This window comes from Rattus norvegicus, chromosome X, assembly GCF_036323735.1.
Source record: "Rattus norvegicus strain BN/NHsdMcwi chromosome X, GRCr8, whole genome shotgun sequence".
In the NCBI taxonomy this organism is placed as follows: domain Eukaryota; kingdom Metazoa; phylum Chordata; class Mammalia; order Rodentia; family Muridae; genus Rattus; species Rattus norvegicus.
The window spans coordinates 104239969-104252976 of record NC_086039.1 but is presented as its reverse complement, the minus strand read 5'-3'; the positions used below and the strand labels follow the sequence as shown (position 1 = coordinate 104252976).

Here is a 13008-nt window from a genome sequence, read left to right as displayed (position 1 = left end):
AAATATTTGTGTTGATAGGAATACTCATATTAATATCTCTACTTAACCGATCAGGTGTAGATGTTAAAAGTTACGAACTCTAACACTTAGTGTTAGGTCAAATAAATGCTTGCATACAAGTTTATACACCGATAAGGGCTGTATGTAGAACACATACATTCTCACTGAGGAACCATTTCACACTCAAGGGAATGAACATTACCTTTTTATGTATAAAATGAGACATAGATAAGGTACATAAAAGAGTCATAAAGTATGTCGGTGACCGGGAGGGGGAATCCTGTTCTCTCTGGTGTTAAAGTTACACAGGGAGGCTGGAAATGTAGCTCAGTTTTAGAACATTTCTGTAGAACATACAAGGTCCTGTGACTTACACCCAGTATGGACCACAAAGGACCACACATAGGGAGGCAGTCAGAGGAAAGAAGGCAAGAGACCCTTAGGCGAGCCAGTATACCCTGAGTCCAGAAAAATAAAGACTTCACAAAACCATGACTAAGCCATTATATAACTATGAGGAGTAACCAGACACAGGGAAAGGCCCAAAACTCATTTCTTCGTGTCAGTGGGGGATAGAGTGAGGGGGTGGATTTTTAAGGTAATTGGTAAGTTTGAAGTGAGCAGGTTTGAAGCCGGAGAGCGTTCCTTGCATTGGCCTAACCTTTTTGTACCTGTTGTCATTTTTCAATAAACGTTTTTCTAATTTGTTTTTAAAAAAGATTCTTGTTCTTAATACTATTACTTTGTTTTTGTTGAGTATATTTTCTTTTTTCATAAAAGAAATCCCATAGCAGCACTTGATTTGAAATTATTAATTGCAGGCAGTGAAGAGATGCAGATCCCGGCATGTTGTGAAAGTGTTGCAGCTCCCTGTAGCTGTAGCCATGTTGCTTCAGTCTCCCTAGGTTTATATGGAGTGTGATGGAAGGTCTGTTACCCTTGATGATGTAGCTCAGCGGTAGAGCGACTGCCTTGCGTTCTAGTGGACCTGGGTTCGACTCCCAGCATCACGGGGGTCCTTTTTGTGTTCTGGTTTTGTTTCTTCACAAGATATCCAGGCTTTAATTTTTTGCTGGGAGAGCCTATATGCATAGGTAATTACTGGTTAAAGCGTTCATCTAGGACCATAAGGACAATGGTCATCAATAATCCAGTTATTTCCCTGAGGTTTTAATAGTCTGGTGAGTACAGCGTGGATGTGCCTCCAGGATTGTTTTGTTCTGAGCTTGAGTGAAGCTCTGCTTTCAAGCTGGTGGCAGTTTCCCTAGTGGGTGGCTTTCTCAGGTGACAGATAGCAAGGGTCAATGAGTTCTGCTTGGAGAGAAAAGAAGGGAGGATTGGGCGGAAGGTTCCTAGTTACTGAACACAAACTGGAGCGTTGTGGTTGCCATGGAAACCAACGTCTTTGTGGACTCCGTTAAAATGTCTACTTAGGTGATGTAGTGATGGGAGCATTCTCTGTAGCCGAGCTTATGGGTTTCCAGAGGTGAGCACTTAAATTTCCCTAAAGTTGGGAAAACACATGCAGGTATTCCTGACCCGAGTATCCATATATGTATATATGTATGTACACACACACACACACACACACACACACACACACACACACACACACACACACAACTACAGTATAACATATGAGCGGGAACGCCTGTCGGAGGAGAGGCGTTCTCACATGCCTACAGGAATCTCAGAGCCCTGTAGGATAATATAGTCCCTCAGAAGAATCTGAAGGGAAATACTTTCTCCTACAGTTCTGTTTAAGTTTCCACAACTTTCCTAATGGAGCCATTAGGCAGGAAACAAACATTTAAAACTAGAGCACGTCAGGAACACTTCATTTTCAAAACCAATTCTCAGAAGGTGAGCAGCGATTCCTTCTACCATTTCAAGGGGCTTTGTTTGAGAATGTTCCGGGGAAACATAATGGGAAACTTTGTTCTTTACTGGCCACATACATTCATCAATAAGTGTACTTTAAGTCTTAGAGAAAGAGCTAGAGTTATCAGTTACAGTAACATAGGACACTAAGGACATTAGCAAACCAGCCATGTGTGGATATCAGAGAACAATCCCTGGGAGATGATTCTCTCCTTTCTCCAGTGAAACAAATGCTTTACCAGCCAAACCACGATGACACTCCAGTAAGTCCTACTCTCAGATGTGCTGATTGTACTTTCCATTATGTTTCCTGAGCATCTGCTGTCCCAGGAACCAGGCACCACGGCAGAGGTCTTAACCCCCAAACCTAGGACACTGCGACGAGACGAGCGTACATGTGTAGCAGTCTGGTCTATACAGTGTCTGGAGCCATTTGCCACCTCTCTGAAGCAGAGGGAACAAAAGAGGGATAAAGTCTGCCTGGCAGGCAGAGAAAAGGCAGGTCAGGGTCTCCTGGACTGCTGAGACATGGAAAGATAAGGGGAGGTGCACTTGGGGCTCAAGGCTAGGGGCTACCATTAAAGAAATCAGCCGCCCATGTATTTGTGAGAATGTGTCTGGACTCGGTGTGTTCCTTTGATATTTGTGTCTTTTGCTTCTTTGAGATGGTGGGTGTCGTGTACTCCACACTTGCAGGACCTCACTATATAACCAACGGAGACATTGAAGTCCTGACTCTCCTTCATCTGATTCCCAATGCTGGGATTTGGGGCTTATCCCAGCATGCCTAGGTACTTGTTTATCTTGACAATGTAGCACACTCTCTCACTACTGTAGGTTCATAATCTGTTTTCACATCAAGTAGCATTGTTTCTACATTTCCTTCATGATATAATTTGGGCCCTTTTTATTTCTATAAAAATGGTTAATCAGCGTGCTAATTTGCTTTCCAATTTCTTCTAAGAAGTTGTAGGATTTGCATGGGAAAACAGAGTGCATCTATATCTTAATGCTGAAGTCATGGAAATCATAACCATAGTGGCTTGGTGGTGCTCTGTTGGAGGAGAGGAACTTTTAGCAGGGAGTACCTAGCTGGAGCAAGTACATCACTTGGGTGAGTGTTGGCATTTATAGCCTCAATGCACTGGTGTTCTCTGTGCTTCTTGAGTGTGGATGCAAATGTGCTCAGTCGTGTTCCTGCTCTTGCTCACACACCGGCCTCCTTCCTTGTCCTCCCTACTTTAAAATGTCTATTCCTACCAAACAGAGTGCAAGACAATTGCTTCCCTGTTAGTTTGTGTCCACTGCACCATTTTATCACTGCAACAGAAGAAGTATTAATACAGTGCATGTGAGCACAAATAGCTCAATTATGCCAGGCATGGCGGCACAGGCCATTAAGACCTCAGCGGATGGGAGGCAGAAACACTTGCATCTCTAGGACTTCAACCAGGCCTGTCAGAACCGCACAGGAGACTTTGTCTCAAAACAATAGTAGGAATACTCTAGCCTCAGACTATAAACTGCCTGTTTTCGTCAATGTTCACATTCTCCACAATCTTAATTTGTATTCTCATTGGTGTCCAAGATCTACTAGCCTCACATGGAGTCAGTCATCACTCATGTTCCATGTCCATATTGAAATTGTTACCTTGTATCACAATGGAGTTCTCTATGTCTTCTTATGGGATTGCCCTTGAGGTTACATTATGCAGGTCTTTTCATTGTTGAATTAATTATTTCCCCATACTTGCTTTTGCATTCAGAGAAGCATGTTAATTTCACCCACCATCTTTAATCACTTCTCATATCTTTTTCTTATCTTTCTTGTATTTTAGCTTCAGTCGATGCTCTGTTGCACGATTCGAATGTAGGCATGAATGGCTAACATTTCCTAGTGAATTTAGACCTGCATTACTGTTTACTCAAACACTTTTATTGCACTTTGATTTTAGTTTTCCCTATAACATTAATGTCACAACTCTCCCCTGATTTCTACTTATACTTAGGTACACGTGCTTGTATTTAAGTGTTCAAGATATTATTTGTATGCCTTTAAATAAGGTATATGTCTTGTAAAGGATTAGTTTTATATTCTATTTCAATAGGTAATAAGATTGTCTTGTTTCTTATAAGTTATATCTATTTATATTCTTTACATATATGTATACGTTTGCTTAACATGTCAATGCCAGAGGGCAACTTTCAGGAGTGTTCCTCTGCTTAGATCATGTGGGTCCTGGGGATACATTGTAGGCCATCAGATGCAGTGCCAGGCACCATCGTACCAGGTACCCCACATACATTATAATATGATCCATATATATTGGCATTTGGGTTCAGATCTCTCCCTGTGTTTGTAAGTTCATAATTCATACCCATAGTTACAGAAAATCTTCTACTGGGCTGTGAATATCACTGTACTAATTTTTGGGTCTTGAGAATGAACTAGGGTCTAACCCATGCAAAACCTACGCTCTGACACTGAGAAATTTCCCCCAGACACAGGAAATCTACTTTATTGGCCATTTGTTTTGAAGTAGTATATAGTGCAACACTCATCATTTGCAGTTGCTTTTTAATTGACTTCTTTTTGTGTGGGGGATATCAGACCCCAGACCTTCCAAATGTCTGCCAAGTGGTGTCTCTACCGCCAACTTTCATTCCCATCCAAATATTAACTCTTAGAGCAGGTACTGCATTTACTGATTGATTGATTGATCCATCTATTCATTTATTTATTCATTTAGTCATCTATCTATTTATAGATGGGCAGAGTGTGCATATGCCAGAGCACATTGCTAGAGGTCAGAGGACAAAGACGACAACTTGAGGGAGTCAGAGCTCTACTTCCCTCTTGTGGTTTTAGTTATTACACCCAGGCCTTTGACATAAGGATGACTGCTGCCTGGTCCGTGTTGCTGTCTCAAGTATTACCTTCTTAGTAAACATAGTGTCTTTACTAGAAAAAGTCTTAGTTCCTAATACAGAGATATGAGGTGGTAAAAATGAGGACTGCACATAAAATAATGCATACAAATGCACACATACTAAAGTTCCGAAATCGTGTTAAATAATAATCGTGAAATTGAGAATCACATACTTGGTACAATAGTGAAGTAGGGCATTGCCTACAAGTGTGATTTCAAGATAAGTGTGATTGAGGAAACTCACAATCCCAGGACTTGGGAGAGAGAGACTGAACTGTTGCAAGTTTTAGGTCAGTCTGCATAATGAGTTCTAGAGCACTTAGGGCTACAGAGTAAGACCCTATCTCAAAATAATATATAGGAGTGTGATTTCATCTTTCAAGGCAATGCATATGATGAACACATTTCATATATATATATATATATATATATATATATATATATATATAACCTATGAAAACATATATAAATATAGGTATCACATAGATGCACACAAGTAGATCCTGGCTACTGCATCTACTGAGATATATGGAACTCCCTTTTATCATATAATTACTTGATAACTAAATGAATCCATTGTTTAAATGGGCACACTGATAACACCTGGACGGTCTTGAGAAAATGGCCATTGTGTGGCCCTATTGACAGTGTCTGACGCATATACTATACCAAATATACGTTCCTGACATGAGCATCACTTTGCTCACGATCATGAAAGCCTGCACCTAACTAGTTTCCTAAACAATTCCTGTACTCTAGGACTATCCGTTCCACAACGTATTTCAAATCAAAATGCTGGCTATAGAGACACATGTAATTATAAGCAGATGTCTTGGAGATGGTGACTGGGTGGGACCATTTGTCTTCCAGTCATTTTTCAGGTTTGTGAGAGATGTTTCCTCAAATGAGTAAATCAGAAAGTAATAGATTAAGTCTCCTAATGAATACTTGTGGCCTTCACCTGAATGTCAACATCTACATGCAATGAACACACACAAATACACACACATACACACACACACACTCACGCACACACACATGAAAACATGCACAGGCTCACACAGTGCAAATAAACATTTACAAAAATTCATTTGTGCACTTTGGCACATGTGTGCCCACACATTTTCTCTCTCCCCCCCATTAATATGCAGGTACATTACACACACAAACACACGTACTCACACACACACACTCACACACAATCACAAGCAGACACACACACACTCTCAGAAGGCTATGTGCACATGCACACACAGATGAACACACATAAAAACAAAGTATAAACTCTCCTGAACAGAATGATTCTAGTTTTGCCGTGAAAGAATAATTGTAAAACAGTTCACACACACACACACACACACACACACACACACACATACACACACGGTTGCTCTGCAGAGCCACAGGGGAGCATAATACAGCACAATGCAAATGATGGACAGAGAATGATGTTGTCTGACAGGGAGGGATAAGGGTAGCCCTACCATAGCCTTCTGGAGAGGAGTTGGAATGTTTCAAAAAGCAACTAAAAGTGACAGAACAAAATCCAAGCATGAATACTATATTCTATACAAATCACCCCTGTATATACATTTTGACCTGCACATTTACACTAAGCAGAGGTGAAATGAGTTGTTGAGCACTAGCTTTGCGATCATTCATAAAGGGAACTTTACTAGGACACCTGTTAAACTCACAAAGGCAGGAGAAGTCCATTCACTGGGGGATATTTGCTACTCTGTAAAACATCAGACTTGTCATGAATATTTAAGAATATAGATTTCCTTCCACCCCGTGGCTGTAATGGGAACTGCATCTGTGCGAGTCTGGCCAGATGGAGGGGGAGAACACAGGCTGGGAATCTGAGATTGGAACCCAATCCTGGTCTGAGCTGAATATAAAGAATACACATGAGGGAACGACAGAAGCTTGTATGAGTCTAAATATGAACGCACACATGCATGCACACACAGAGCTCCTAGGGGTAAGCCCACGTTTCCATGCAATTAATTTGCTCCATGGAAGTGACCACAATCTACACAGTCAGTGTGTATAGAAGATATATACACGAACATCCTCTATCAAGTGTGTGTGTGTGTGTGTGTGTGTGTGCCACACATCCTGCCACACATCCCTATATAAGTTGATTCACATTGATCCTTTACAGCATATCCATCCTTTATCTGTGTGATAAAGTCACTGTCTCACATAGGAAATACCGAACAGTAATGTGTCTGATATCCCAAGATGCTTCATCCCATGGCACCACAGCTCCACAGAAGGAAGGGAAGAGAGAAGGAACTGACTTACCTATCATGTCCCAATCGCTCTGGTAACATGCTGTCAGGACTGATTCCACGTGACTCTTGTTATGGTCTGGAGCTGGTGTGGATGGCGCCTCCACAGATTTCTCTCATGTCTACTCAATGATAACTTGATCAAGAAAGAAACAAAGAAACTCAAGATTTAAACTTTAATTAAAATGAAGGTACAACATGCCAAAATATATGGGACACAAGGAAAGTAGTGGAAAGAGGAAAATTCATGGCCCTGAGTGCCTCCAGAAAGAAACGGGAGAGTATACAATAGTGGTTTGACAGCACACCCAAAATCTCTAGAACAAAAAAAGCAAATACACCCAAGAGTAGAGGAGGGCAAGAAATAATCAAACTCAGGGCTGAAATCAACCATGTAGAAACAAAAAGAACAAGATAGAATAATCGTTAGCCAAACTAACCAGAGGGAACAGAGAGAGTATCCAAATTACCAAAATAAGAAATGAAAAGAAAGACGTAACAACTAAATCTGAGAAAAATTTTTAAAAAATCATCAGATCCTACTGCAAAAGCTTATACTCAACAAAACTAGAAAATCTGGAGGAAATGGACGATTATCTAGATAGATACCAGGTTCCAAAGTTAAATCCAGATTAGACAAACCACATAACCATTTCCATAACACCTCAAGAAATAGAAGAAGTTACTAAAAGTCTCCCAACCAAAGAGACCCCAGGAGTAGATGGGTTTAGTGCAGAATTCTATCATAACTTCATAGAAGCAAATTTCCTGAACAAAACACCAATGGCATATGCTCTAAGATCAAGAATCGACAAATGGGATCTCATAAAACTGCAAAGCTTCTGTAAGGCAAAGGACACTGTGGTTAGGACAAAATGGCAACCAACAGATTGGGAAAAGATCTTTACCAATCCTACATCCGATAGAGGGTTAATATGCATAACATATAAAGAATTGAAGAAGTTACACTCCAAAGAGCCAAATAACCATAATAAAAATGGGGTACAAAGCTAAACAAAGAATTCTCAGTTTACAAATGTCAAATGGCTGAGAAGCACCTAAAGAAATGTTTAAAATCGTTAGTCATCAGGGAAATGCAAATCAAAATAACCCTGAGATCCACCTCACTCCAATTAGAATGGCTAAGATCAAAAACTCAGGTGACAGCAGATGCTGGCAAGAATGTGGAGAAAAAGGAACACTCCTCCATTGTTGGTGGGATTGCAAACTGGTACAACCACTCTGGAAATCAGTCTGGAGGTTCCTCAGAAAATTGGACATTAAAGTACTGGAGGGCCCAGATATAAATCTCCGGGGCATATACCCAAAAGATGCTCCAACATACAACAAAGACATATGCTCCACTATGTTCATAGCAGACGTATTTATAAAAGCCAGAAGCTGGAAAGAACCCAGATGTCCTTCAACAGAGGAATGGATACAGAAAATGTGTTACATCTACACAATGGAGTACTACTCAGCTATCAAAAACAATGACTTCATGAAATGCATAGGCAAATGATGGAACTAGACAGTATCATCCTGAGTGAGGTAATCCAATCACAGAAAAGCACACATGTTATGAAGTCACTGATAAGTGGATTTTAGCCCAAAACTCAAATTACCCAAAATACAATCCACACACCACATGAAGCTCAAGAAGAAATATGACCAAAGTGCAGATGATTCACTTCTTCTTAAAAGGGGGAACAAAAATATTCATAGGAGGGGAGGTGGAGGTAAAGTTTATAGCAGAGATCGAAGAAATGGCCATTCACACCCTGCCCCACATGTGGCCCATATACATACAGTCACCAAAACTAGTTAAGGTGGATGAACCAAAGAAGTGCAGGCCGACAGGAACCGGAGAGAGATGTCTCTTGAGAGACACAACCAGAACATGTCAAATACAGAGGTGAATGCTAGCAGCAAACCATTGAACTGAGAAGAGAGATACCCGTGGGAGGAAGCAGAGAAAGGATTGAAAGAGCTAAAGGGGCTTGCAACCCCATAAGAACAACAATGCCAACAAACCAGAGCTACCAGGGACTAAACCACTACCCAAAGACTATACACAGACTGACCCAAGGCTCCAAATGCATATGTTGCACAGAATAGACTTGTTGGGTCACCAGTGGAAGGGGAAGCCCTTGGTCCTGCGAAGGTTGGACCCCCAGTGCAGGGGAACATCGGAGGAGTGGTAAGCTGGCTGGAAGGGAGGGAAACACCCTTATGGGGAAGAGGAAGGGGAAGGGTGACAAGGGAGGGCAGAGGGTGTTTAAGGACAGAACACCGGGCAAGGGGATAATTTGAAATGTAAATAAAGAAATATATCGTATAAAAAATTATCCAGCTCAGGAACATCACTGCTGGTTCCAAGACAATGATTACTTTTAAGGCATTGCCTGCCATGAAGGCAAAATCGCCGAGGAAGATGATAAGGAGCCTCCGGTCTGGAATCGTGGTGCAGATTGCAGCAAGAATTGCCATGACTGCTCCCAAGCACCAAGGAAAGGTCCTGATTTTAATGTGGCAACTTTACACACATAACTGACAAAATTGAAAATAACAACGGAAGACATGAACATGGGTACAACTTGTTCTTGACCCAGAATGTTCTCGATGCTGGATGAGAAGCTGCACAAAACAGACATATTTGTGCCGTGAGGAATAAGGAGAAATTGTGGACAGAAACTTGGAGACCAAAGGACTTCTGAGGCTGGGTTGTGTGTACAGAATATGTGCATGGTCAGATGCAGGGAATGCAGGGTGTCCATAAGCAGAATGAGAGAGATGTGGTGATTAGGATGCCTGTCACCCGCTTCTGGCCACCACCTAGGCTATTACACCACTTGTGGATCTCCTTTCTGATGTCTACTTTCTTTTGTGGGCGTATGCTGTCCACCCATTAACTTTTATGTCATCAACATTACTCTGTACCCTGGATTTCAGTGATTCAAATAGCTAAATATAGCTGATTCAAATGCACAGCCTGTGACCTCTAGAGTGGAATTAAAGCCTTCTGTCGAGTTGATATAAGCTAGACCTAATGATAAAAAAAAAACTGTTTCCTGTTTCCTTCAGAGGCTGGATCAAGGTACTTCTCTGGTATGCTTCTTCACTTGACCCTGCGTTTGATCTTCAAGGTTCTTCCTTCCTCAGAACATTTGTAAATGTACAATGTTGCCTAAGATAAAATTTATACCCGGATTTGGGCAGGCGCAGAGCCTGGGTCTGAGAGAGTTCCTGGTAGGCTCCATAGAAGGGAGGCCCAGAAGACTAAAGGCAACCGTAGACTCGCTGTACCCAACCTCAGAATGCCATCTACCCAATCCCTGCTTCAATATTGCCTGATGTTCCTAATCCTTCAGAAGCACATTCTAATGAATTTAGCACAATAGTCTCAAGTGATGTAGGTCTGCCATGTTTTGCAGAGCACAAAATTTGTTGTGGTTCTTGATCTTGTTTTGTTTGCATTGGAAATCGATTCTTTTCCCATAGAAGTGATGACATAAAAATTGTCGATAATGATATGCAAATATGTGATATAAATATCTTCAGGCACCATAAAAAGTAGCTTGAGTCTCTGTCACTTCATATAGGCTGGAAAGAGGTCTGGAGTGAGGCTTTGAGTTGTAGCTCAGTGGTAGAGCGCATACCTTACACGTATGTTGTCTCAGGTTCTATTCCCGGCCTCTCCAAGCCTTTTGTTTTTTTTTTTCTCTTCACGATCAGTTTCTAGACAGGATCTAGAAGACGTGTCGGTAAAGACCTCCGTAGTCTGGGGCATATGGTCAAAGTGCTCATCTATAACCGTGACAACAATATTCCACTCTAACCTTGAAGACGTTCCCATGGAGACCTCTTAGTCTGGGGAGTACAGCGTGGTCATCGCTCTGGGATTATGTTTCCTCACAGCTTCTGCCTTCATGCTGCTGGCAGTTTCCTAGTGGGTATGCTTATCGGGTGAACGACGTCAAGGAAGAATGACTTCTGCTTTGAGAGAAATAAGGGAGGATACTGTGTAGGAGAAAAGTCTGTTTCAGGGACAGGATCAGGACACTTTCTTCTATGTTTCCCCCCTTGTCCCTGTGTTTGATCTTCAAGGTTCATCCTTCCTCGGTGCTTTTCCAAACTCACATTTGCTTGCTGAAGAAATAACTTCAACCCGTGTCAGGGAGCCACAGAGTCTGAGTCTCAGACATGTCAGTAACCGAAGCCCACTGGAGGCACCCATTCATGACCACATTCCTAGCCTCACTCTACCCAAACTCTCAATGCCATCTTCCCAACTTATGCCCGATTGACATACCCTGCAGTCACTCATTATTATTAATTTGACATGATACTGACAATTCATTGTGGGTCTGCCATGTTTTGAAGAATTATGATTTCTTTTATTTTTAAAAGGTTGAGTTTTATTTTATACAGAAAATAAAACACAGGTACTGTTCAGCTGTACTGTAAATCTGAGTTAAATTTGAAGCTTGCCTAGATATCAAAACATTACTTAAATATTTGTGTTGAAAGGCATAATCATATTAATATCTCTACTTATCCGATCAGGTGTAGATTTTAAAAGTTACCAACTCTAACACCTAGTATTAGGTCAAATAAAGTGCTTGCATACAAGTTTATACACCGATAAAGGGTTGTGTGTAGAACACATACATTCTCAATGAGGAACCATTTCACGTCGAGGGAATGAACATTGCCTTTTTATGTGTAAATTGAGACATAGATAAGGTACATAAAAGAGTCATACGTATGTCGGTGACCAGGAGGGGGAATCGTGTTCTCTCTGGTGTAAAAGTTACACAGGGAAGCTGGAAATGTAGCTCAGTTTTAGAATATTTGTGTAGAACATACAAGGTCCTGTGACTGACACGCAGTATGGACCACAAAGGATCACACAGAGGGAGGCAGTCAGAGCAAAAGTAGGCAAGAGATCCTTAAGCGAGCCAGTATACCCTGAGTCCAGAAAAATAAAGACTTCACAAAGCCAGTACTAAGCCATTATATAACTATGGGGAATAACCAGAAACAGGGAAAAGCCCAAAACTCATTTCTTCGTGTCAGTGGGGGATAGAGTGAGGGGGTGGATTTTTATAGTAATTGGTAAGTTTGAAGTGAGCAGGTCTGAAGCTGGAGAGCGTTCCTTGCATTGGCCTAACCTTTTTGTACCTGTTTTCATTTTTCTATAAACGTTTTTCTAATTTGTTTTAAGAAACAAGACTTCTTGTTCTTAATACTATTACTTTGTTTTTGTTGAGTATATTTTCTTTTTTCATAAAAGAAATCCCATAGCAGCACTTGATTTGAAATTATTAATTGCAGGCAGTGAAGAGATGCAGATCCCGGCATGTTGTAAAAGTGTTGCAACTCCCTGTAGCTGTAGCCATGTTGCTTCAGTCTCCTAGGTTTATATGGAGTGTGATGGAAGGACTGTTACCCCTGAGGATGTAGCTCAGTGGTAGAGCGACTGCCTTGCGTTCTAGTGGGCCTGGGTTCGACTCCCAGCATCTCGGGGGTCCTTTTTGTGTTCTGGTTTTGTTTCTTCACAAGATATCCAGGCTTTAATTTTTTGCTGGGAGAGCCTATATGCATAGGTAATTACTGGTTAAAGCGTTCATCTAGGACCATAAGGACAATGGTCATCAATAATCCAGTTATTTCCCTGAGGTTTTAATAGTCTGGTGAGTACAGCGTGGATGTGCCTCCAGGATTGTTTTGTTCTGAGCTTGAGTGAAGCTCTGCTTTCAAGCTGGTGGCAGTTTCCCTAGTGGGTGGCTTTCTCAGGTGACAGATAGCAAGGGTCAATGAGTTCTGCTTGGAGAGAAAAGAAGGGAGGATTGGGCGGAACGTTCCTAGTTACTGAACAGAGAACTGGAGCGTTGTGG

General features: G+C 41.4%; 1 pseudogene; it reads right to left on the bottom strand.

Moving 5' to 3' along the window:
• Positions 1 to 3721: 3721 nt before the first annotated feature.
• LOC134484202 (presenilin-associated rhomboid-like protein, mitochondrial) lies at positions 3722 to 12766 on the bottom strand (annotated as a pseudogene).
• Positions 12767 to 13008: the final 242 nt, after the last annotated feature.